This window comes from Somniosus microcephalus, chromosome 3 (assembly GCF_052327205.1).
Source record: "Somniosus microcephalus isolate GS21.2 chromosome 3, FLI_Smic_1.0, whole genome shotgun sequence".
NCBI lineage: Eukaryota > Metazoa > Chordata > Chondrichthyes > Squaliformes > Somniosidae > Somniosus > Somniosus microcephalus.
In genome coordinates, this window is record NC_140989.1 from 302,535,847 (window position 1) to 302,563,775 (window position 27,929).

At 41.8% G+C, this 27,929-nt stretch overlaps 1 protein-coding gene across 13 annotated transcripts in view; it reads left to right on the forward strand.

Moving 5' to 3' along the window:
• nfia (nuclear factor I/A) overlaps nucleotides 1-27,929 on the forward strand; it is an 885,553-nt gene that overhangs the window by 572,079 nt on the left and 285,545 nt on the right. The window lies entirely within an intron of this gene.

The window sequence follows — 27,929 nt, forward strand, 5'->3', positions numbered from 1 at the left end:
AAGACATTACATAAGTAATCCAGCCATGAGTGACACAGGACATGGATGGGACTGGAAGGAGTTACTCTTCAGCATATCCACGGGCTACAATATATTCAAGATGTAGATTGGGAGGAAGAGCTATAGCCAGTCTGAGGCGTATAAGAAAATTATAATTGTTAGACTAGGTAAAGCCTATTAGGTACAATGAGTCTGTTCCATCTACTGTATTACCTTCGCACCATACCCCTCATTCCCTTCACTTTGCAGAAACACATTGAGTTGCCTCTTAAACCAAATTATTCTATTGCTTGAGAAAGAGCGAAAAAAGAACTTACATTTAGATAGTGTCTTTCACAAGCTCAGGTTGTCCCAAAGTGCTTCACAACCAATGAATCACTTTTGCACTGCAGTCACTGTTCTTACCTAAGCAAACATGGCATGCAGCAAGAAAGTAGCAAATGAGGCAAATGACTGGTTAATCTGTTTTTTGGTGGTGTTGGTTGAGTGATGAATATGCCCAAGATACGTGACGAACTCCTGGTTTACTTTGAGTAATGCCATGGAATCTTTTACGTTCATCTGAACAGGTAGGCAGGGCCTCAGTTAAAATCTCATCCGACAGATGGCACCTCTGGCAGTACAACATTCCCTCCGTACTGCGCTGAAGCCTAGATTATGTATTTACGTCATGAAGAGGTGAGAGTACAATCAGCACATCAAAGAGACTGCTAAATTGTTTTTTCCCTGGTAACTTATTGCCTAGCATGGATTTCCTTTTGGGTAAAGGCTTCTCTCCTTACTGTTAACATTATAATTTATGTCCTGTGATATTTGAAACCTTTTGCAATGGTGAACAATTAGTCTGGATCACTTTGCCAATCCCTTTCATAATCTTGAAAACTCCAACATCATCTTCTTTCCAAAAGGAACAAACTGAACTTCCTTTTCCTCATAATGTAGATTTCTGATGCCCATTATAGTTCTTACATAGACTTCCAGCAGGAGATTGTGGATTTCTGTCCTTTGCCCTAGGACTCAAGTCAATGATAGTGTCTACCCACTACTGCCCAGGTGTTGTGTAGTTCAGTATGGAGCAGGATCCTGGGACTTCCCCGACTGTTTGGTTCAGGTGCACACTGCACTGTCTATCAACTTACTGAGGCATGACAGGAATCAGTGGGCCGATTTTAACCCTACCTGCCTGGTAGAAACTGGACGGTAGGCAGTTTAAAAACGAGCAGGTTACTTATCCACTCAGAACCTGACCCTTTGCAGCCGTCTCTGGTCTTAACCTGCAGAGTTCTGCAAGCGGAGGAGAACCTCATCAATAGGACCCCGATAACATTTTAACCGGGGCACCCGGCTTTCCCGCCAGGTTGAAGCAGATCAGCAGCTGGTAGGAATGGGAGGGACAAAGGGTTGCTCCTCCAGGATTCGCAAGGAAAATCACAGCCTTCCGCTGCACTGGGCTCTTCCCCGTGAGACCCTCCCAAAGCTCACCTCCCGCCACTTACCTGGAAACTGGCAGACGGCCAAGGGCCGCCTGATCTTCCCCTGCTGGCAGCCGCTCCGTGTCCTCTTCCCACCCAGACTGGGAACCCACTCTGAGTTCAAATCCATCCCAATATCTTTTTAGAAACTCTACCTTAAAATTTCTAATTCGGTGGCACAATACCTCGCCCACAGCCAGTGTGTACCGGACAATCACTGCTGACCTGGACTCTGAACATTTATCCTGTGTGTATTCTTACATTCCAGATCATTAAATTATGTCATTATTTACTCAATATTTCAACCCAGTTCCCACTTTAATATCAAATAAGAATACTCTAAAAGAGAGTTCAAATGATATTACGATGTTGAACTGGTACATTTGTGAGCATTAACTTTAACTACATTATTTTTAATTAAGGGAAATTTTGCAAAGCTTAGCAAGATTGAGATGATTCTGGGCAGTGCTGGAGCTCAGTTACTGAATAGCTGGTTCCTCTCAATTTGGAAGTTGTTTCTTTTCCTGAAAATACACTGTTTCAAGTTTCTGTTTTTGCCCAGGGCTCTGACAATAGCAGGAAGCCAGTTTTCAAACAGCCCCGACATGCAAGGATTGCTTAGGAACTCATGTCTGGACTGCTGTTACCCACTGACTCAGGTATTTTTCTTCAGAGCTATGTGGTAGGAGTCAGAGTTATAAAAGCCTTTCACTATAACTCGGGTAGACAGGAGCACCCGAGCAGTAGGCAGCCCTAGACACATGATGGTTGTGTCAGCTAGAACTGGCCTTTCAAATGCAAGAAGTATTCTACATAACTAAATTGAATGGAGCCCCACAGGCTATATATTTCATTAGATCCCAGGGGAAGTGTGGGACACGGCTTCCTTCTGCTTAGCTGGGATTTAGCCAAGAACATTCTCCAGGCCTAGTTTCTACAACAGGCCTGCCTTAAAAAAAAAACTTCTACCAATCACCCGAAGGGCTATAAATTTGACATTTCCCACAGATCCTTTAAGGCAGTCATGTTGCTGTGTCAGCAATATGCACAAGATCATGTGCTCTCTATTGTTTAACAGAGAACTGTTGAGACTTTAGGAAAACCAAGTGTTTTCTCTCACTGTCTTCAGCTTTCAACACTGAAGATGTGAAAAACAGCAGTGCCGTTTTGCTAGTTTTGAACCTCTTTCCCTGTGACAACAAATAAACAAACAGTAAATCCTTTTTAGTGAAAATGTAAACAAATATTAATGTGTCCAGAGATTTTTGGTGCTTTATTCTTTAAAAAAAATTAACCCTCTTCTATGAAATCAACTCACTTTTGTTGCTGTGGGGAGACAATGGGCTTTTTGTGGTTTTGGCACTTGCTGTAGAACCATGAAGAGATTTTCTGGAAGGAATTACATCCTATTGAGCCTGGGACACCCTGCTTGCTGGTCCAGGCTGTGAAGTAATGGAACTCATCCCACAAACACACTGGCAAGTGGTTTGGAGCAATTTTAGGTTTAGACATGTGCTTCAAGTGTCCAATGTAGAGATGTTGCATCAGTTGAATGCATGGGTGTCCAGATTAGTATTGATATTCTGCCACTAGATGTTACTAGTGCATTTAATAAACACTCGATCAAAAGTTGTGAAAGACACTTAGGAGCAGTATAATAATTGCACCAACTTTTTCTTCACTGTGGCTCTTTGAAACCAGTACTGAATTCTTGAAAATTGGATGTGAGAGTCTGAATGATCCAATTTCAAATTCCTAGATCCTACTATGAGTGGGGCTGGTTATTTGTCCTTGTACTTATGTAGACATTGGGCAATTCTACCAATATTATTGACTGGCCCAAGTATTCAAATCCCCAGTACTGTAACATCAGGTTTGGCAACACAAGTAATGTTTTAACCTTTTAAGGGAGAGTATTTTAAATGTGGTTGCATAGAGTTTCTGGTTTCAGTGCAGTCGATAATCTGGGTGCAATTTGTGCTGGTTTTTCCAAAGTGAAGTTATACTTCAAGTTTCTACTAAAACTCATTTGTATAATCGCAAAATTTTCCGTGAACCAGTGCAATCGGGCAGCATTTTAGAACATAATTGTTTATATCTTTTCGCTTGCATTAAAAAATATTCCTTTATGTATTTAAGAGTGGTAACCTGGTGCAATTTTACTAATAAAACTGAAAATGAGTTTATCACAAATAATAAACATTTTAGTAAGAGTGTCTAGTCCAGCACCTGTGAGTAACCTGATTTCAAATAACTTAAAAAACTATACAGAATTACATATTTTTAAATATTTAAATATTTTTAAAAGGTCCCCATTAGTGTCTTTGCACCTAAAAAAAAAAACCCAACTTAATTTGAAGTGCCTCCTCGAACGGTCACAATTGGTGCAAACTCACCATGCTCAATAATTCGACCTGGGGGCGTGGAGAGTCTTGTGTGCAGGGCAGATCTCCAGTGCGATGTTATTCAAACCAGCGTAACAGATCGTGGAAACTCAATTTGCACTGGACGTAATTTGGCCTTGAAACTCCTTGATCTTTTACGCTGATTTCGGGTGAATTACCGAGCGGAAACTGTGCCCAGATATGTTTAGGCTTTCTTGATTCACATAAATCTCAGGAGTCCACAGGTCTTTAAAGGTGTAGTAGTCATTCGTGAAGCTGTTGTGTTTGACAATGACCGCGCACTATCCCAGACAGAGTTGACCCAGACAACTGAGATAAGAAGGTGCACGAACATAACCCCAAAGCCCTAAACCTTTCACCAACTGAGGTGAGATGAAGGGCCTGATAAATGCTCCATCATTTTTTTTTAATTAAATGAAACCAAATAATGCAGTAACTCTGGTTTATTCTTCAGCAGTAGAATGACTCAATTCTCGATCAGTGGTGCTAACACGTGTGGATTGCAGCTGTACTCGTGCTTTTTTTAAATTTATTTTACTCCTTATCGCCTGATGCCAGAAACGGAGTCTGGCTTGCTAAAGTGAGCAATAACTATGTTTCCCCCTTCTTAATTGTTTCCAGTTCAGCTGGTGTAAAACCACAGAACATATGCAGAATGTGGAAGTGATATTCCTTGGTTTTATTTTTCAACCTGAACTGTCAGTTCTTAAAATAGTATGTTAAGTTTAGATGTGCATCACAAGATAGTCTCCTGAACTCTTCTTTTAATGGGCAGGACCCTCCAGTTGAAGTAGACGATGTATCAGTATATGGTTGCTGCTGTTTTCTGCAAATAGATCAGCCCTTCTACTCATAGAAACACAGAAGATAGGAGCAGGAGTAGGCCATTTGGCCCCTCGAACCTGCTCCGCCATTCAATGAGATCATGGCTGATCATCCAAACTCAGTACCCTGTCCCTGCCTTCTCCCCATATCCCTTGATCCCTTTAGCCTTAAGAAATATATCTAACTCCTTCTTGAATATATTTAATGAATTGGCCTCAATTGCCTTGTGTGGTAGAGAATTCCACAGGTTCACCACTCTCTGGGTGAAGAAATCCTCCTCATCTCTGTCCTAAATGACTTACCCCTTATCGTTAGACTGTGACCCCTGGTTCTGGACTCCCTGGCCATCGGGAACATCCTTCCTGCATCTAGTCTGTCTAGTCCTGTTAGAATTTTATAAGTTTCGATGAGATTGACTCGGGGCACTTGAAGTTTGTTTCTTTGTTCCTTTTTGATCTAAAATGAATGCCATTGTTGATAAAAGTTGGGGAATGATAGGTGAGGAAGTGCTATCTGTGGTATTATTAGCTTTGAAAATTATGCTCTTATGTAGTAGAACCAATACATTTTTAGCAGTTAAAATTATTCCACAATTTTTTTTGGTGAGAAGAGAACTTTAGTATTATTGCAGTAATCTTTTAAACATTTCAGAATTCAATGAAAGAGAACAGAAGGAGATTAATAAAACATTTGGATTTTTTCAAGCTTCCAGCATTAGTTCATGGTAAAGCTGAAATTTAAATCTTTGAGGGAAAAGAAGGGGAGTTGTCTCGTATTAAAAGCAGATTGGGAAGTGACTATATTTTTCATCTCTATATGTCAGTTTATAAAGAGCATAATAAGTGTCACTGGCCAATGTAATCTGGTATTAAAATGTTAAGATCATCCTGGTCAGTATTCAGCTAATATTCAAGAACATATTTTTTGATGCTGCCTTGGTTACATGTGCATGCCAGTTAGCCATGCAAATTGATGGCATCCAAAAATGTCTGGATTGTTTATATACAATTTTGGGTGTTGGAGATAGAAATAAGTATTGTTCTACTTGTGAGCTAAATCTCGAATGCTGTTGGGCCTATCCTTACTGTTTATTTCTCCTGAATAATTAAGAAGCAATATTTTTTTCATTACACTAATCTAAAGTTTATGAAACTTTGACACTGTTCTATTCATATCTGTTGTTTTAATTCTCTGTGCTTGAAGTAATCTTATTTATTCCTTAATGTCCCACTGCCTGTTAGGAGGGGCACAATGCATCGTTGTATTAATGTTAACCTTAGTATGGTAATGATGGTTTCACAGCTGTTTAAGAGCATGTATTTAGGTTACAATGTGTTAAAGACACCAGTGGCACTTGTCATAATGAAGAATGAATCTTTCAACATGTTGTGGCTGAAAAGGCTGAGTAAAGTGGTTTATGGCAGGATTGTTTGTCCCACAGACCATGGGGTTAATTAGAGGTTACCATTGCCTCTCCCCTTCCCTTCTCTCCTCCCCCAGCTGGGAGCACAACAGGGCTCAGAGCACAGTCAGTCTGCAGTCATGACTTTGACCTACAGCTGACAGATGATCCTACATAGAAAAAATAAGACTCCTTTACCCTGAGTGTATCATTGTACATACTCCGAGTTTTGAATCAATCAGATTAGTTTGTGCATATTATATATTTGTTTATATGAAGGTTATTTGTGTATACTGTATATATAGATATATGCACTTCTGCTGTTATATATAAAGTTGTTTATTCTTTCCACTTGAAGGATATTTGATTTCTCTAATAATGTTTCCGACAATGTGTATTGACTTACTTCCCCCAATGTATATACATGTAACTTATTATTAGCTAGACAAGGCTCAGGTGTTCATATCTCCGCTTAGATTGAAGTATGTGAATGTAGATGTAACCATTTATAAGTGAAGTATTAAAAGGGTGATGGTGCCTCATTTGAGAGTTTTCAAACTGCCACAGCTCGCAGAACAGCCTGCTCCAGAAACTGAACCAGCGGGCCCCATATTGCCCACTGGGGAAAATGCAAAGTTTTCCAGTGTGTTTTTGTAATCTTTAAATAGTTTTATTTTCAAAAGTTTTGAAAGGAAATGTAAATATTTTATGTAGTACTTTTGATGAGTTTACTGACCTAGGAAAATGTTTTGTGAAGCATTTTGTTGATGTTGTCCTTTCTGAAACTGTTAAACTACTCCTTTACGTGTTCAGTCTTCTGTGCCTCCTGGCGATGATGTACTTGTGTTTCAGTTAGGTTGGGGCTGATTGCTGTAATGCCTAGATGTTAAACAGATAGCAATACTTAATTTGTTTTTTAATACCTGGAATGTAATTAAAATCCTATTTTAATAGCAGTTGGGATTTACTGCTTGATGTCTGCATGAATCCATTGGTTTAGTGCGAAAGTCATGCTGTGCCAATGTAAGCCCGCATTGTCACAACTGTTATTCAAACGCTGCTTCTCTCCATGGTTGAAGTTCCAAAGCTCTTCACCAGAAGACTGCTGGAGAGAGTACTTTGCAGTCCTGCTAGAATTTAAAGAAGACACAAAAAAGTAACTGTAATAAAGTGTTTTAAATTTACTTTTTATATTTTATTTAAATTTGGTAAAGCATAAACAGGAGCAGCTAGGTACAGTTATATCCCTCCCACCTGCCCCCCCCCCCCCCAACCCAACCCTTGAGTCTTCTCATCACTCCAAAGGTACTGCACCTACAGGTGGCCCATTATAAGAGCCTCAGTAGTTTCCAGGTATTCAATTGAACCTAAATTCCCTGTTGGAAAGGAAAGTCATAGGCAAGAAAACCAGAAAATTGACTCAGCAGCTCAGCACCAAACCTGTCTCAGACATCCTATGAAGCTTCTGCCAGCACAATACATAGGAAGACGGGAGATGGTACCAGGGAACAGGAAAACATCCAAAGTTCAATGCCGTGAGTAGAGAATGGAGAACCCCCAGTGAGTTAAGCTCCCCCTGAGCAAAGCTCGTTGAGAAAAACTATCACTACAGAGCTAAAGAATGTAAGTATAAATCCACTAATACAAAGGGCAGCTCCACCCGCCCGCCCCCCCCCCCCCCGCATGAAATATAACCCTCCCTTGGTTCCATTGAGTGGAGATTGGGACAAAGAATCCCCCAATACTAAAGATTTAAGTTTGAGAACCCCTCCCCATACTCAGTAGAGTTTGGGAGAAACTCCCAACAACATGAGTAAATCTTGGAACACACACCCTTCCCAGTGAGTAGAAATTGCAAACCTCCCCCAACCCACTAAGCATAGTTCAGCTCACAGATTAGGGAACCCCCTTCCCCCCCCCCCCACGCACCTTTAAACAGAAAACATGATCTAATCCCCTCCAGGTTCCCTGCGGAACTGAAGCTTGCCCCCTCTACCCCAGCTTAGAGGAGATTCAGTTCGATTCCTGCCCGTTGTGAGCAGTAACTGATGCTCCATCCAACAGGAACCAAATTCCCCTCACCCACATGCTTGTGCCTCTTCTAGCTCCTCACCCAGAAGTAACTCGGCAGCATCCCCCACCCTGAACCGAAAGTCTACACTCTGTAACTCCATGCGAGACGACAAGCAACCCTCACCCAAGGGAGATGGAATCGGGCCTTAGTTCAGTGCTTCTCCTATCTCCCACTGAGTGAGAATTGACCCTTATCCACTGCGACCCACCCTTCCCCATACACCATTGCCCCATCTCCTCCACCCTTCTCCCCATCCTCTTCCTCTCCTCTGCTTACCTCCCATCTCTCCCCTCCCCATCAATCGCTTCCTCCCTGTCCCTCCGCCCCACTGTGAAGAAATAGGCCTTGGCACCCCTTCATAGTCCTCTGTTTCCCCCCTCCTCCACCTGCCCTGGCGCCCTTCTCTTCACCCCTTGCTTAAGGCTAAAGGATCAAGGGATATCTTAAGGCTAAAGGGATCAAGGGATATGGGGAGAAGGCAGGGACAGGGTACTGAATTTGGATGATCAGCCATGATCTCATTGAATGGCGGAGCAGGCTCGAGGGGCCGAATGGCCTACTTCTGCTCCTACCTTCTATGTTTCTATGTTTGCTGTCCCCCACTCCAATCCTACTCTTCCTATCTGTCTATCTCTCTCCCCTGCCGCCTCTTCTTTCCCATCTCTCTCTCCACCCCCCTCACCTGCCCATCTACCTCAGCTGGCACCCACCTGGATCCAGTTACTCCGCTACCTTCTAACCGGCTTGACCTGAATACTGAACTTTGTCTTAAGTCCCCACGTGCAACACCACAAGTTATGCTTTTAAAATTGGTGGCTACTGAGTCGAGAGTGATGGGATAAGAATTATGCATTAGCAGTAATGATGAAAACATGTCTAAAACCATAGTACATATAATGACAACACCAGAATGCTGATTTAATTCAGTGAGGGTTTTTGGTACATGCCTGGTGAACTAGAGCCATTGTTTGTTGCAGGAGATTGTTCTATTGGACTGATTTAGAGTCTATTCTGTCACAGGTAAATGTCTTTAGCTTCTGTGAGAAAATGTCTCAAAGTCTATCTATAGTTAGAAGCACTGTAGGTAATTACAATAAATTTGCTGCACTGAATACAATTGTTTATTAAATAGTACTACATTATCCTTCAAAAAAATCTGACAGATTCTTTTTACCATTTAAGAAATCAAAATCTGATTTCAGTACAGAACTGCATATGCTCTCAACAGTGGGACAGAATACAGTCCTCATAATGTCACATTATTTACATAACTATTTAAATAGAATAATTGACAGTGAGCAATGATGTGAAGTGGACAGAATGGGTGAGTAAATTACAGGCTTCCCAAAGTCACAAGTTTAACTGTTTGGTGAGAGCCTACTGCTCAGAAGGATCTTATTTGGTTTATAACAGATGTTAACGATTTCTCTCTCTCTCCACTCCGCCCCAAGTGAAATGAGTTTCGGCACTCTCAACCCAATTCTTACTGTTACAAGTCCACAAAGTTGCACATGATTTGGCCTTAGACTGCCAATATCACTCTGAGAGATTAGAAGAATGGATCGTATGCAAAATTAAAGTGCATCAGGTATACTTTCTTTAAGTTGGGGTTGAGGCACCTTATTGAGGCTAATTAGAGGAAACTTTGCCTGCTGACACTGCTTGATGCATATAGTTAACAATATAGGAAAACATTCCACTCCTCAGCACTGACACCTTCACTGTAATGTGCACAAATTTCAAACTCTGCACTGGCGAAGTTTGCAACCCCAAATTATCTGATATCATCAGCACCACGATCCAGTTTACAAGTACTGCAGTACTTGGGAGATTATACATGTGATATACTTTAAGTTATTCATTTCAATATCTAACTGTAACATTCTTGTTGACTTCAATTTCCAGCTTCATTGGCATGAAATATGCCTCGTTGGGGAAAACTCAATTTTATTTGGAGCGATGCACCTCCCATTGGATTTTTCTTGAAACAGGTCTAGCATCAGCAGCCCCAGTGGAGTTTGTCAACTGTTCTCCCATCCTCGAACTAGCGGAGTGCTGCATAGAAGAGGAAGGGTTTGAAAATAAATTGGGAATGAATGAGGAATGCGCCTCGAGTCATTTTAGTCATTGAGAGGAGACATAGGAGACAAAAAGCTGCTTAGGGTGACTGTATGAGGAAAAGCGGCAGGTAGATTCATATTATTTTTACATCTGATGCAACCCACGAAACCAGAAGTAATTGTATGTGGTGTGGGTGTAACCTTATTCTATTGATATAGGGTACTGTGGCATCCTTTTGCAATTTCTGTGTCTCTTTATAAATGTATGCAGTAATGATGGCCTTTAGAGAACTGCACAGGTAACATGGCAATGCACAACTATGCTGTCAGTCAAATTGGCTTTGGCAGCAGTGTGGACAGGTCTGTAGCCCAACCTGTCTCTCCCTCTTGGCTGGTGGAGGGAGAGTGGCAGTGAGAAGTAGCAGTGGATTCCTAAAATGGGAGGCGGGAAATATTTCCAAAAGGCAGATGCCAAGGTTTATGCTATCAGCACTCCAATATGAAGCATTCCCCTTTGCTTTTTTCTTTCCTACTCTGTAAATATCTTTGGACAAAACTATATTGGCTGCTGCCACGAAGCAATTCCTGATAACCTGCATATTGATGTTTTCTGTATATTCACCTGTATTTCTACTTAGACAATCATAGTCCCTTTCTTGTTTTTCTTTATGATTCATCTGAGATAGTTCTGATGAAGCTCATGCATGTGTTTTCTTCAAATGTAGGAAATGCCGTCTGAGAATAGTATAACCCAGCTCTAGGAATTAGGCACAAGGGTTTTCGTGCATTTGGAAATGAGAAAAGCAGCTGTGGAACACATACCTGTCCCATTACATGATGAGTAACTGCTTCACAAAGCCATTTAAGGGATTGTTTCATTGAATCTAGAATAATTTCAACTGGAAACCTTATGGCTTATTGTGAAAGCGCCAAGGCCATAACTTTCTTTATTAATTTTAAAGTACTTTGCAAAATAACCTTAAATTTAAAAAGAACTTATCTCTTCTCATTCAGTTTAATTACTGAGATAAAGTAATATCAACTTTTCTTTGTTTAGCTTTTTATAATTGACCATTGACCTGATTGACATTCTAGCATCAGTCAGACAGCAGCCTATGCTCCTCGCCCAGTGTCGTACTGTTTGACTGACTGCTCTGAAGTCAGATAGATAGATAGGATGAGCTTTTATATTATTTTATATCTGTAATTAGAGGAAATTATAAACTCTAATCCCCACCCCCCCCACACACACACACACACGAGTGCAGTGTGCCACTTTTGTGCATTGCTCCATCTAGCGGGCGGACAATGAACTGAACAAACTCACCTATTTTCACAACAAGCCGCCTTGGGATTTGAACTTGCTGCCATCTGGTTGGGCAGTAAACAAAGATTTAATTTTTTCCAGTTCTGGCAAATGCTCAGTACCTCCTACTTACTCTCTTCTGAAATGGGTCTGGAACATGCACAGTCTGTGATCACAGCAGCTGTGAATTTGAAAAGTGCAGTTTACAAAATTGTTATAAATAACTGGTTTCATATTTTTTTAAACTTCTCAACAGTTGTCTCGATTTGACTAATCCTTCACGCTCTGCTGATAAGCAGATTGTGCCTACGTGCTGAAAGTAGGCTAATAATGTAAAATTTAATTTTTTTAAAACATTGTGCTGTTTTTCAGAAGCTGTTTGGCTGTGTATCTAAGCTCTAAATATAATTATTTTACATCCTGTGAAATGTAGAAAGAAAATTCCTTATGAAAATCAAACAATATAAAATGGAATTACAGATCTCTATTTTGAGACAATCTCGTGCCATCTGAGTAGACCCTTGCACCCTACAGATGGTTCTTGCATGCATAATGAATTCTTTTAATGACGCTGAGAGGCTCTCAAAGTTCCCTAATTTCCCACATGGTCCATAAATGACCACTGTAATCAGTTGAAGCTAGCATAGAGAACATGGAATATGTGCATGTTACACAGGATCCAGAGGCTGGAAAAGCTTGTAGTGGAATGAATTTTTTCCCCTCAGCGTGTGTTTGTTAGTTATTCCCTGGCATATCTATTTGGATGGCTGTGAATTATTGCATATATTTATGTGGATAATGTAAAGGAGCATCATCAACCTAACTCCTTTCTCCCAAACTGTACACGAGTTCCCATTATATTGCACCGAGGACAGCCCTAGGTTAAATGCATTCTTCCAACCCGATCCCTGATAAATGAGTCCAATTTGTATAGGAGTGTAGCTGGTGTTTGAGTTGAAGAGCTAAACTTCACAGAAAGACAACTGTGAGCACTTTACAGAGAAAATTACATGCAGCTGAAGGATGTTGTTATGGAGTAATTAGCAGGTACCTTTCATCATTTGAAAGCTTCCTCACATATTTTGTTTTCTCACTCTCTATATGTCTCCAAGGCCACGTGCCATTCCCCAGTTAAAAGAAAAACCAGAAGTATGACTCTGCCAACACTGGTCTTTATCAGACAACAAAGAGAGATGTGCAAGAGCGACCCGGGATGACTCGGCCACCATTTTGTTCCTCTTCCCTCCTGTGGGAGGTGGCTAGCTTCAGATCATTGGGGTATAAATTTGCCTTGCTAGCGCAAAACGAGTGATTTACACTCTGTCCATTGACGTCATTGCGCTACAACCCAAGACAAATTTATACACCAATATGTCCTTTCAAGATTGAAACTTGGCATGTAGGGAGTCAAATGCTCTGTGTCCTATCACTGTGTGGCGGTACGTGGGAGCACCCTACCTACCATATCAATTTAATATCCTGTATTATTTTTGCTTTCACTGAGTGAAAGTAATACATATATTTCACCACAATTGCAAACTATTTATAGTTTAAACTATTAACATCATGGGTCATTTACTACAATTACTGCAGGAAGTTGGTAAAACAAAACAGAAATATTACCATGGACTTGAGTAAAAATCAACAAAGTGAAATAACACCTTTAAAGGGTTAACATCGCTCCCAGATAGTTGCAATACCCTGATGGTCAGAATTTTAAATTTGGTTTTTACTTCAGTAATTAAGTTACTGTGTGAATGGGGCTTAACATTGTGTTCAAGAACATATCACAGAGCAGGTGTTTTAGATGGACTCTCTAATAGCATTGCCATATGTCAGAGAATGTCCCAGAGAAGGACCTCTCTACTCTCATAGGACAAACTACTGGAGCAGCACAAGGCAAAAAGAAATTTGGACATTCAAAATGGTCTAAGTTTTTTTGAAATAGTTTATTAATGTATATAAAAAATACACTTGTGGTTATGAATTGCAGAGATAATTTCTTTCCTAACAAATCATGGTGTTATAACACCAGTCCCATAGCTTAAAGTCCACGTAACTGCAGATGTGATTTTTTATTAAATAATCCATGTTGGACATGATTTATTAGAATGCATTTTGGCTGAGGGACTTAATTATAGGATTTCTCTATCTAACTAGTCAAGTCCGAACTTGTGAAAATGCTGCCTCAAGTGTACTGATAAGAAAGATATCTTGAAAGTCCTGAAAAATTGGATGTCCTGGAATCATTTGATAATTTTGTCAATCCCGAATGCTTGAATGACCTGAGTGTGATAGCATTTTCACATCTCTCTGTCAATTATCTTCTCATTAGTCTGTCAATACATTGGCCCTAAAATTGCGGTGTGTATGATGGCGTACTCTCAGAGTACACCGTCGTATTCCCTTTGAAATCCATTGCATGTTTGGGATTTCCACATGTGCTTACGCATGTGTGAATTCTGGAACTTGCGGCCTGTCAGCGTATGCACTGACAGGCCATCCGCGGGGGCCATGAAAAAGCAATTGCTGGTGCAGAGTTGGGCTATTTGCCCACCGACTGGCCAGTGATTGTGCACGGAAGTCTTATGGTTGACACAAGCAGGCACAGGGCCTGTATGCATCAGCGTAAGGGGCTAGCTAAGCCGTTAATTAAACATTTTCATATCCTAAATTATGCACATACACGCTATGAAATTAGTTTATGCAAATATTGACCCGGATTACAGATTTAATGTATAAAATTATTAAAACATTACATTTTTAGTGAGGTAGGTGGAATGAAGGCAATTACGAATAAAATTCAATTTCTGTAAATTGTATAATTGTTAGATTTCGGAATTCCATTGCATCTTATTAGGGGATTCCCTTCGTAAATGGTTAAAATAAATTCTGCTTATTGATTGGAGAACCAGGCTCACGGATCCCAGGTACACTTCCGCACCACCTGCCATTACGCTACCCTCTGCCTCGCAGCCTCAGACCGCAAGTTTTTGCAGCCTGGGCGCCAGCAGGTATTTTTGTAATTCTTTCGCGGGTCAGAGGCGTACTCCGGAGGTACGCCTCCGACTGCAATTTCTAGCCCATAGTGTGGTGAATAATTCTGGTTATCTGATTTTTTTTTTAAAACAAATTTTTAACTCCTTTCACACTTCTTTCATAGCATTTCTTTCAATCTTCCCGCTGTTGTCCTTCTCTCCCCGCTCATTTTTTGGATTTTCTCTATCACTTTCAGCTCTGTCTCCTGCTGTTTTCTAGCTGATTCTGCAGTTCCCCTTAATGTCCCACATTGCCTGACGATGACACAAGAGTTCCGTCACATAACCATGAAGTAAAATTGGTTGGTGTGTTAACCCTTCACCTTCAGAATAATGTTCACTACATTAAAAGTAAATGGAGTTGCTTTCTCTGTGCAAAAAAATTACAAAGATTGCACTGCAATACTGAACCACCGGATTTTTCTTTCCCCTCAATAAACTGTAACCTAAGAAATAAAAGAAACTGCAAGTGCTGAAAATACATAACAGATCTGTCGGCACTGAAAAGAGAAAAGATAGGTTAACATTTTTGAAAAATGTTTTACATCTTTCTGCCCATCTTTTTACAAATGTTGACAGACCTGTGTATTTCCAGCTCCTCTCCCTTCTTCACTCTGCCCTAAGTCATGCTGGGGTATGTTTGCAGATGTGTCAGCCACCTACATCAAAATTGCCATTTTTCATACGATGAACCTAGTGAATGTCGGCAGGCTCTTTATTTGTTTCTAGTAGGATAACCTCTCGTTACCAGTTTCTCAAACACACCATGTAAATACAGCAATCATCAATTAATTCAGTACAAATCCGGTCACTCTTACCCCTTTTAATGTTTGTATGGTTTACTGTACATGTAACGGTAAACATTAATTGCACTGTTTTGGAACTGCTGATAACATAAAATTGTGACCTTCTTTAACTATTGGAGCAAACAATTGTTGTTTTAAGTGTGCTTGCAGTGATAATTGATATTTCGGTAATGTAAACATGTGATGAGCTCTTGTATAGTTGGTGTGGTCTTTATAGTAGGACTATTTATCATTATTGCTTGTTCTGGCATCTGCAGTCTGTAAGTGCTGTGCTTTCTACAGTGGGCGGAACAATGTTCATCCCATCCCAGCTTAACACCATTTTTCTGTCTCGACTACTGATGCTTTTAAGGCTTAATCGTGTCTCCCAGCATATAAAAGCTTCTTGGCCACAGGAGTTGCCTACAAGATCACATGTACTATGCAGTGCATTTTTAATCTTTTAAAACATGCTGCCTTCTACCCTAATCAAGAAATGTGCAAACCTGTGGTACAATCTTATTTACAATTCACTTCCCAACAGTTCATTGTACTGTGGTGCAACTGTCTGTTTCTGTGTTTTAGTGTTGTTGAGACTGGTAATCATCAGAATATGTCATGTACGTGAATGGAAAGTGGCAAACTGGTAAGCCATTAGAACTATACTATATCTAAGATTGCTCCAACATCATCTGATTTATCCTCTTGCGTTTCTGACCCTGAGGGTTATTACATACTGAGATACAGGACAAAGCAACCCGCTTGATTGGCACCCCATCCACCACCTTAAACATTCACTCCCCCCACCACTGGCGTACCGTAGCTGCAGTGTGTACCATCTACAAGATGCACTGCAGCAACTCGCCAAGGCTTCTTCGACAGCACCTTCCAAACCCGCGACCTCTACCACCTAGAAGGACAAGGGCAGCAGGCGCATGGGAACACCATCACCTCTAAGTTCCCCTCCAAGTCACACACCGTCCTGACTTGGAAATATATCGCCGTTCCTTCATCGTCGCTGGGTCAAAATCCTGGAACTCTCTCCGTAACAGCACTGTGGGAGTACCTTCACTACACGGACTGCAGCGGTTCAAGAAGACGGCTCACCAGCACCTTCTCAAGGGCAATTGGGGATGGGCAATAAATGCTGGCCTTGCCAGCAATGCCCACATCCTGGATCGAATAAAATTAAAAAACGAACTCTAGGTGGTACTCTCCGATATCGCACCCTAGTGGCCGGAGTGGACAGCGACTGTTTAGCTATTTGATTTTTGGATCATTACAGTTGAGCCAAACGCTCTCCTGTTGTCCACACATCTGAACTTCTTTCAAGGGTTGCTGGATAATTATCAGGAGCTGTGCTGGGGACCAACCTAATTTTTCCAATTCCTAACCTAAGGACAGTGATCCATTTATCCACTGAGCTACTATGGGGGGTGATTGCCTGAGACCATTTTAAAATTGTTTTCCTTTTTAAAAAAAAAAAACTTTTGCGACTGAAATTACAAAATCACAGTACATAATGTGGGAGGATGAGCAACTGGCTCCTATTGTTAAAGTAACATTCAGGGTGATCAGAACAATTAGGGTTTAACCATATTAGTCTAAGAAAATAATTTCATCTTATCTTCTAATAAAATGCTATGAAGAAAGGGCAGAGTATTAGAACTAAGTGGATAGCTCTTTCAGAGAACCAGCAAAGGTGAGATTGACCGAATGGCATCTATGCTCCAAATTTCTACATCACTGAAACTACAAAAAGCTAAGTAACAAAGATGATCAAGTCTAAGCAGAGAAATTTATTGAATCTTCAGCTGCTTCTCAATTGTCTGAACAAACAAAGACATTGAGATCCTGTTCTTGATTTTGGTGGCGTCAAATGACTCAGGTAGTCGGCAATTAGTTTTTGAGTGGCCTAGTCACTGTGCAGTTTATTCAGTCAATTGACCATGTAAAGCGATTTAATCCACCGATTGGCTTTCTCCTTGTGGTATTCCAAAATCGGCTCATCATTTTTAAGAAGGCCAACCCTCAAAGCTTTTCACTTCAGGCTTATTTGGGTACCCTACATGATGCGCACATTTCCTCTGCTAGTTTTTTCATATATTTGCTAGCAACAATGGAAACTAATTCCTATGCTGTCAGAAAAAGCTAGACCATTACTTTGGAGGGTTTGCCCTCCATTTGTGTTCCAGTCATTCTGAAGGTGCTAACTTCTGTTGCAGTGTAGTCCCACTGCCATCCAGTACCTCACCCACGTGGTCACCCATGTGCAAACGTGCACAGCAAGGATTGGCCAACTATCTGACAGTGGGAGATATCACAGCTGAGTTTTGCTCCTTTGATTCTTTTCAGCAGGAATCACAGGATAGAAATCAGGAGCTGGAATGCCCTAGCACAAGGGCACTGGGGCCAGTTGTAGCACCTAACTGCAGCCCTAGCTGAAATCTAAGCAGAAGCTTTTAATGTGAAGAGATTTCAACAAAATAAATGATGATCAAACCAACTTCCAGCACACAATGACCTGGTCATATGCATTTTATATAAAGACACATGAAGAATTCCTATATATTATGTGCCTACTGTAAAACTGACTGATTTTTAGACTTTTTTTCTGTGAGCAAAATGTTACTGATTTTAGATTGGACTACGAAAATGTCAACAAAGCAAACCGCACCCATCCCGCTCCTCCCTTAAAATTTCAGGGATGTACATTCGGGCTTTGGCTTGTGCACCTCTGTGAGATGGCTCTTCTGGACGTGAATTCTGTTTGCTTTTGCTTCTATTCTGGTCTTACTGCAGCATGTAAAATCTCTCAATATTTTAATGACCCATCTCTCTGCCTTGTGCAGAGGCCCCATTTCCTGTTACAGTATCAGGGGCTTGGCTTTTAATCTGGAGCAAAAAAGGAAGCATGGGAACAACCCATACATTAAAATTTAGCGTGGTTTTCTTTTTGCTTAAAAATCGCTTGCAATATCCAGTGCTGTAATTACAGATTCAAGGACGGTTATCATTTCACTGTGTGGTACTGTAGTTACCATTTCATGGTGACATCATTCCAACCATATTTGCTGACAGCTGAGAGTTAAATCTGGGGTATATTAAGACCCACTTTATTGCTTTTAGATCTATATAGTTTGCCTCTTATTTTTATTCACCTTCCCCAGGGATGGGGACACCTGTCTGGGGAGGCCTGCAGGGGTTTCTGTTTTCTGTTGTATTTTACTTCCCCGTGAGACCTGGAGCATCAGCTTACTGTAGGAGCCAATGCCATTGTCTTGTCTTTGTCGAAAGGTCAAAACTGAATAAAAAGCACAGTATCCACCATCAGAGCACAAAGAAAGTATTGACTTTCCTAATCCAGTTTCGCTGAAGGGTGAGAGAATTAAATTAGTTATCTGGGTGAAGAAATCGAGAGCCTATGAAAAAAGATAAGGAGGCGGTTGTGTTTTCTCTGGGAGCTTTCGGCCCAAGATGCGCAGGTGTGTCACCCGATCCATGACTCGCATCGATCGGGCTGTGCAAATGCATATTTAATTAGTGCAGGGACTTGGAATGCATTATGGCCCTGAAGTTCGCATTGAACGGACTGTCAGGCTTTGTGAATGTTCTCCCCTGGTTCGTTGTTCAAGGCGCTTCTGTACTGTGTCTGAGCAGCTAAAAGTTTCTTTGTTTTTAGCTGCTGATGCGTAGCACACTGCTGAGGGGAATACAAACAAGTAAAGTCTTAAAGTGTTTATTTTTGTCTGGAAATAAGGCTGAGCCAACACGATGAGAGACAGGGGACGTGATGGTGATGGCGAATGATTATTAGATTCGCATTTGAATGAAACTATATATTTTCCCCGTTTAAAAAAAAAAGGAATTCTTCTTAAAAAAAAAGTAACTATTGTAGGAATAGCCTGTCATTTGTCTATTTTCTCTTTCACATCTCAAACATTAAGCTATTTTAAATCTTAAGTCCCAGGCATTCCCTCCAAGATTTGCAATATGTTTCACGTGTGCTCCACTGGTCTGCTGGTCCGGTCATGATTTTTCTCTCGAGAAACTAAAAGACAGTTGCTTTAAAAACAATTTGTTGATTGGCAAAATGAGAAGTTTGAAAGGGATTCCCATATTGAATTGTGATTGCGAGAGGCTTGTAAACAGCATCAACTATGTGTTATGCAAAAACAATGCTGAAGTAAGGGTCATGAAATATTAGCCTTGCAGCAATAAGCAGTTTCACTATAAATACTGTACCACATTTCTTAGTTGTTTCTCGTGAATAGTGCTTTTCATTGGTTAAACAACTTCTGTCAAAGGAATAAGGAACAACGTTCCAATTACTGTAGTACATAATTTTTTAACAATGGTATGTTTATATAGAATGTCTAGTACAAAAATTCAAATATTAAAATTGTTTTTATGGTAATTTTATACAGATTGGTGTTGAATTGGATTTTATGCAAGGTAAAGTAAAGGTTCACTTTTTTAGGACAGAGCAAGTTTTTTAAATGAATAAGTGGGTCATTTTTAAAATCCTCTCCAGCCTATGGATAGCTGCACCAAATCTGTTAATATTATTTCTTGGCCAATTTGGCATGCCTTTTAGAAAGGCCCTGATCCCCAGACACTTTCAGTGTCCTTTAGCACCCTGGCTGAACCTAGCAAAACTTCCCTGGAAATAGGCTAACCGGGAGTATGATAGAATATTGGGATTTAAACTCTGGCCTTACAGTTCATGGTCCAAAATGCCAGCTACTAAGGCACTGAAAACTTACATCTATAAAAAAGATATTGTAGTAGATGCGCTTTCTGATGGTTTGGTATTCGGATCATGTCTAGCAGAGCTACTATGTAAAGCCACGTTTTCCATCATTAGTCATTACATGTCTTTTTTCAAAAACCACAAAACTAATTGTAAGTGGTTTCAAGCTCCCTCAAAGGTTAGGCTTCCTCCAGCTACAACTACAAATTTAGATATGATCAAAAGTTGAAATTCTAACCACAAATGATTCAGTTTTTACAGGGTGCCAGTTCACAACATAAGCATTAGTAGAAAGCATGTGTCAGATCACGTATCAAGGCCTAGATTGGATTTCAATCTTTTTTATGATTTTTGACTGGAATTTAAAACTAACTTTAAAAAAACTGTAGCACATCATTCTAGAGATTTAAAAGAATAACATGAACGCTGATTTGTACAAAGTGATAAGTTAGAAAGAGGAAGGCATTTAGGTGTAGAATCCATAGCTAGATTGGTGAGACTTCTTCCCGTATAGAGTAGGTGTCCACCAGGAATTTGCTTAACTTATTTTTCCTGTTTAATTTGACTTGTGTTCTACAATGCTGTTTTGTAGCTGGGCCTCTCTTTGGGCTGGATTTTCCCAGCGGAGGTGGGTTCGCGGCGGGAGTGCTGGTTGCCAGGTTAAGGTCCCGCTCCTGTCTGCAGCCACTCTGCCAAAAGGATTTTCCGTTGATTGGGCTTGTTAAGCCCGCCCTGCGGGGTTCCCGACCAATTAAAAGGAAGCTGGTCTGATTACGTCATTTGATGAAGCGCCATCAGCCGGTTTCCTTTAAGGAACCACGGCCACATTGAGTTTGACAGTTGTGCTGTCAGTGTTCTGCAGCATTGAGGTGCCGCAAATACTGACAAGCACTGCACAAAGGTACACGGATGCACCCAGGCTCTCCCATGACTCCCTCCATATGCTTATGGAGGGAGTCACAGCACGCAGGGAGATTCTCTTCCCTTCCCATGGGTGGAAGAGACCTCCCCAGGACACCGATGCAGCCTGGTTGCACATTGCACAGGAGGGCAAAAGCCGGGATGTCATCATGAGTCCCTGGCTGCAGTGGTGCAAACCTTTCAATGATCTCAGTAGATCACGAAACGTTACTGCAAAGCCACACTCAACCTCATCTTGCTGTGCCACTCATCACATCCCCATCACTCTGCCTTCCCTACCCTACTCCTGCACATCCTTACTCGCACCAACTTACCTTGCACCTCCACCCATCCCTCGCTATCTACATTATCACTTCCCCATCTCACTAGCCACCCCTCACACTCACTCTCTTCCTAGTCCAACCATTCCAACTAACAAACACAAGGGTAGGCACTTGGGTGTCTTCTGCAATGTTCATGTAAATTTTCTGTTAATGTGTTGTGCAACATTGAAATCTATATTTTCAACACTTTGCCTTATTGTACAGATCTGTGCTCACCTACAGATCTGTGCTCACCTTTGGAAGTGTCTTAGTGAGTTGCAGTGAATGGTGAGACATAGCGGTACCCCCGCAATGGTGATGAGTGTGAAAGGAATGGCTTGGTCATTGTAGGAATGCTTTATGCTGCTGGTGTGGGGTGGTGCCAACCTGGCGCATCATGCGGCAGCCAGGGTGTACAGCGTCAAGTGATGTAAATCTGGCCATGGTGATGCCATCGCTGGCCTCCCGGGCAGAAATGTGGTTGGGTGCTGATGTCCTGTGTCCTGTGCAACATCAGGTGATTGCGGAGAAGGTCCGTGTTGTTGTTGGTGTGCCTGGTGATGTTGGCGCTGATCGTGGAGGGATTCAGAGGACCAAGGTGAGATTTTTCAAGGGCTCCGATGTTGCTGGAATAGATGGCAGCTGAAGTTAAGATAACAGAAGCGATCTGTCAATGGTGAGAGAACTTGCTCCAAGGAGGTGACAGTGGATAGAGAGTTTACTCCAAGCACTTCCAAACTGCATACAGCTCAAAAGTGTCTTCCAAGTCCTGAAGGCTCAAGCTTCTGACATTGGAAAGTGGCCAGCAGTGAAATGGTAGCTTTCATACCACTTTTACAACTGTCACCTATTCAACGCAATGGGGAGACATATAGAGAACCCGACCTACTTACCTGACGTGACCTCCGAACAACGGGAACCCCGTTAAAAATGTGGGAAAATAGAAAAATGCTGGCAAAATAGTGGTTAACAAACAGTCAACAAGCAGTTAACTATCTTAAATGCCCCACCCACTGCTTGGTGTTGGGTCTGTTCTGAAATCGCAGACCCGACACTTTGGAAACTCACACGGAGGCAGGTTCCCGACCTGTCGTCAATCATTTCAAATTTAACAATTGACCTGCCTCCGAACCCGCCCTCTGAGCACCGGCAAAATCGCGGCCTTTGTGTTTGTTTGTTTAACCTCCAAATGGGCAGTTTACTCTAATTGTCAGCTCAGCTAGTTTGTTATTGCCCACCTTTTGAAGAGTTCCTATCTTGTGAAGGACCCCTGCTAGGGGAGAAGTCACTTCCTGGAAAGGCTCTGGATGAGCTGATTACATTTTGAACTGGAAACTTTTGAATGGTTCTTGCAAAAATTTATTTTTTTGTTTTAAAACTTGCAATACGAGCACGAGTGGAACTTTTCCCGGTATCTGCATATGTTATGTACGTGTAGCCTGATCCTGCTCCTATTTTGTGTGTTTAATTCTGTTAGATTCAGGAGATGGTTCTGTGATAGTGGATTGGCGGTTAGGATCAGATCAGCCATGATCTTATTGAATGGCGGAGCAGGCTCGAGGGGCCGATTGGCCTACTCCTGCTCCTATTTCTTATGTTCTTATGTTCTTATGATGGCACATGGGGAACAATGATAGTATTCTGTGAGATTCCTGATGATTAGAACATTTTCTAATAAATAATATTACTTCCATTGATATTGCGCTTTTCAAGTCCAATGATCTCGAAAGCATTTCGCATAATGAATTACTTTCTTTTTAAAGTGCATTGAATGTTATAGATACAAACCTGGACAGGGGAGCTCCTGAAGCCCCACTGCACACACAATAATCTGGAAATAGTTTGGCAAGATATTTGAGATGATTCTGTGATGTTGTGCTTCTGACAGGGAAGCCATGCTTGTAGGGATCAGGAGTTGGAGATAGAGCTATATTACTGTAGCTCCAACTTAAGACATGACAGTGTAGCTTCCCTGCTGGAAGTGCATGATCGCGCAGCCATTCCCTAGTGTGTGAAGACAAATATCCTGACAATGTATGGCAGTGTGTTGGTGCTCTGACGCGGTGATCCTGATTTTATCTCACCTGCGGAAACCGCAAGAGTGCTCCTCCAGACCACACAATGAAACCTTGAGTCTCGCTTGCCCCTGCCAGAACACCCCCCACTTCACTTACTTGACTACTGGGGACCGTTCCCAGGGGTTCCCAGCTGCATCCTCCTGCTGCGCACACTGTTCCCATCCCCTCCCCCACCCCCATTAAAGTCAGGGCCTATATGTCATCTGGAGGTAGTAATCTGTATATTCTCTATGCAGAATGAAAATGACACAGAAGAGTATAAAAATATGAAAAATACAAAGGAAATGCCAAGTAAAAAATTTGTCAATTTAAACTGATCAGAAAAGAGCTTGGCTAGGAAAGTCTGAAGCAAGCAGAAATGAGAAATAAGGAGAACATAACAAGGGAGGTAACTAGAAGAATAACAGAACAGTGTCAGGATATGGGCTTACACTTGCCACTGGCCTGTCCTCCCTATCTCAGTTGACCTATTGGAGATGCCAAGCAAAAAAGGGGAAAGCAAGCCAAAAACTGCCTCCGTGGCTCAGTAGATGAATGCACCATGTGGTCCTTAAAACCTACCTCTTTGACCAAGCTTTTGGCCATCTGCCCCTAATTTATCCTTATGTGGATCGGTGTCAAATTCTTTGTCTTAAAATACTCCTGTGCAACGTCTTGAGACGTTTTACTACGTTAAAGACGCTATATAAATACAAGTTGTTGTTGTGTAATATAGACCAGGACGTTCCCAGGTTTGATCCCTGATGCTGGCAATTCTCAGTGAGGAAGGGGGCATCAAGATTATTTTCAGCACTTTTGAAATTGGAGAGGAGAAATAAGCCAAAGCTCTCACTGCTGATCATTATCCAGTGACCTCTGCTGACATTGTAGACGCTGGGTGAGGAAAGTACTTTGCACAGCTGCAATGTTTCTCATGGTCAAGTACCCTGGCTGACGTTCATTGGAAGGTAACTGAAGGTTGCAAGTGCCCACGGAACTGTATCCCACTGTGAGTCAGCATCCCATTTTTGAAGCAGCAGTGACAGAGACCAAGAAAGAACGAAAGGCAGATTTTGGATTCTGCAATATGGACTCCCTTATTTGATTTATTATTGAAGCGGTTACTCTTATCGGGATTATAATAGTTCAGTGGATTTACTTTCACAAACGAGGAAGCTGGGTCCTGCAGAGTCCTGAGGTTATTGGCTGCTGTTAACAATGGTAAGGTAGTTGAGAGGTTGGCGAGTTCTACTTGTTTGTGATTAAAGATGTTGCTGTGTTAGTTTGACTATATCCTGATGTCATGACCATTTGAACTCTACTACAAAACTTCAAAGGCAGGCTGCAGTTTGATAGCTGTAGTAGGCTTAAGGTAACCTTTTAATTCTGTGCCGCATCTAGAATCAATTTTGTGAGGTCTCGCCAGCAGCACAGGGCGTTTCTGGCATCGGGCACGGCGGGGGGGGGGGTGGTGGTTGGGGGGTAAAAGATTGCATGCTTGACATTTTGCAACGTGTGCATTTGGAGGCCAGAATGAGGCCAAGCTATGGACATGGAGAGACCTCATTGAATTTGTATATTATTTAAATTGCTGAATTTCATGACTTTGAGTGGTCTCCACCCCCAGCATTCATCTTGTCCATATGAAATGAGTGCATGATTGCTAAACAACTCAGACCTGCTTTGGAATGCTACTTAACTGAGAAGTACTGATTTTCTTTCTGTTGCTGTACAGTGTACTCTATTGGCCGGGAGTATTTCTCTGCTTCTGCACGGAACTTGTTGCAAACTTCTATTTCCTTCCTGAATCTGTGCTTGTGCAAAAGTCTTCAGTTTGTAATGCCATACTTTCCTGAAGCCTTCCTAATTAAGGTTGCAGTACAAGTTGCACCTATTCAGGGAGGATAGGAATCTTTTTAGATGTTCTTATAGTGGTGCATGATTTGGATAGGGGAGACCAGTGCATCTGAAGACAACAGCCACAAAATTCCGTGGTGGTCTAGCCGGTCTCCCACTGTAACTCGGAGAGTAAACTGGCGGAATTCATTGGTGAACGGATTCTCCAACATGCCTTTTAAGGGGCAGAACCTTTGGCCATCTCTTACAAGGGTGGCAACTCCTACAAAGGAATTCCGGCTTTTCTGACTTAATCAAGACTCGGTTGCAGTGGAGGCTGTTACGCCAAGTGAGAAGAAGCTTACTAGCCTCTAGATGGACAGTAATGGGCTCCACCAGACCTGGCCCTCAAAGAATGCTCCAAATTTTAAAAAAGAATCAATATTGGTCCCCATACACATGGGGCTGATTGAAGTCTGCATGGAATATGGGGAGTGCGGGGGTAGGTGCTGGACCACCACCCCCAAAGACAGTCAGATGCTGGATTTTTCTGGTCACATGCACCTACAGAGGCACTTGCTCCTATCTACCCTATGCACACACTGACTCTGCAAACTCTGGTACTGGAGGGCGATGGCTGGTGCAAGTCCAGCATAAGCAGCAGGATTGCATCTTACAGATTTTCAGGGTTCACATCTTCAGATCGAAAAACACCTCGAGCAGTATTATCGATGCTGAAGGACTCATGTTTGCAAACCGCACCACTCTTACCTGGGCACGATAGAGGAAAACTATTTTTACTGCCTGCACTTCACTATAGGTGCATTGCAAAGCTATGCCATTTGTTACAGCCTGTCTTGTGTAAAACCTCAAGGACTGGAAAAACTGTTTGGATAGCTGTCAAGGTCACCACAGCATTAAGCTTTTATGCAACAGGATCCTTTCAGGCCACCATAGGGAACATCTTCTAGATAAGCCAGAGTGCAATTTATTACTGTATAAGGTAAGTGACTAATGCCATGTTTTCTTAGGGAAATACCTTTATCACTTTCATACTGGAAAGGTTGCACCATAGGAATGTTCAAGCAGAGTTCGCATTGATTCCATTTATACTCTGGAGCCTCATCTTAAATGAGATAAGGTTGAGTGGTGAGTGGCTGGGATGGTTCCCCATGAACCTTAGAGATGTGAGGTGAATCTTACTTCAGGGTAGCTGCTATTCCAAAAGGACCTGCTTCCAGCTGCTTGGCGCTCACAGCAGCTGAGGTACAAGGTCCAGGTCTGAAGCTCCCTCATGTGAAGGAATTGGAGAGGGTGTTAAGCAAGTAGGTTGATTGCCACACTCGAGAGACAATTGCATCTGCACCTTCACCTTGCAGCCCACTGGTGCTGGGCATAGTTTCTGAGGTGCTACTGATTGGTGTCATCCCAGACTGAATAGTTCCAAACGGGTCTTGGAAGCCATGTGAAAACGTCTTGTGAGAACATCTTTTGCAGCACTGTTAGATGCCACTCTGGAAGCCATCAGTGTCTTTAGAAGTTGGTGAGACTAGGACTAGGGGATATAGTCTAAAAATTAGAGCCAGACCTTTCAGGAGTGAAATTAGGAAATACTTCTACACACAAAGGGTGGTAGACATTTGTAACTCTCTTCCGTAAACGGCAATTGATGCCAGATCAATTGTTAATTTTAAATCTGCGATTGATAGATTTTTGTTAACCAAAGGAATTAAGTGATATGGGGCAAAGATGGATATATGGAGTTAGGTCGCAGATCAGCCATGACCTCATTAAATGGTGGAACAGGCTCAAGAGGCTAAATGGCCTACTGCCGCTCCTATGTTCCTGGCATCTTGATGCTACAGTGTTTACTCGGGCTGTCATGATCTGCAGAATGCCTCGAGACTGTGAGAAACTTCCTGCATTGTGTTGGAGATGCACAGAGTGGACTCCTCCCAGCTATCCATCATCTCCTGTGTAAAAATTACCTCCGCTGTTGTCACATAAGATCAGTGCTCCTGAATCATAGATCGCTTGCTGACTGGGCTTTTGAAATCTGGGTTCGTAGGCTCCTCAGCCAAGGGTGGCCGTTTCTCCACCCTCCATGGCAGAATGTAAATCTGTTCATTAAGCCCAAAGCTTCCTCTTCCTTCAGACTGAGGGGTTTCAGTGATGCTGACTCTCCCTCTATGGTGCTTATTGAATTTTTTTTTTACTATGGAAGGAGATAAGACAATATTACAGGACTATGAGTGTAATGGAGACTTCCCCCATATGGGGACATATATGCCATGATGATTTGAGGCAAAGTTGCCTTGTTCCTTTAAATGAAGTGTACTTGAAGACTACCAAAGCCCTTGTGGCAGGCAAAGTGAGTTGAGAGAGTGGTTTGAATAAAGAAGGTGCTTGAGTGTTTGAAGACATTGCCATTTGCAGAAGTGAATTTCTCTGACACCCAGGTGCTGAGAGAGAATGGTCACAGGATGACATTTTTTCCAGTGTGGTATTAGTGCAATATGGATGGAGAAGGTGCAGTGATGATGAATGTTCCGGTGTTTTAGACACTGGCTGATATCACAGTTCTGATATTTGCAAAGTTTCACAGAGACCAATAACTGGACACTTATGCTGGTCCATGCGCCCACCAGAACACCAAAGAATGCTGATGCATCAATGGGGCAACAATTAATTAG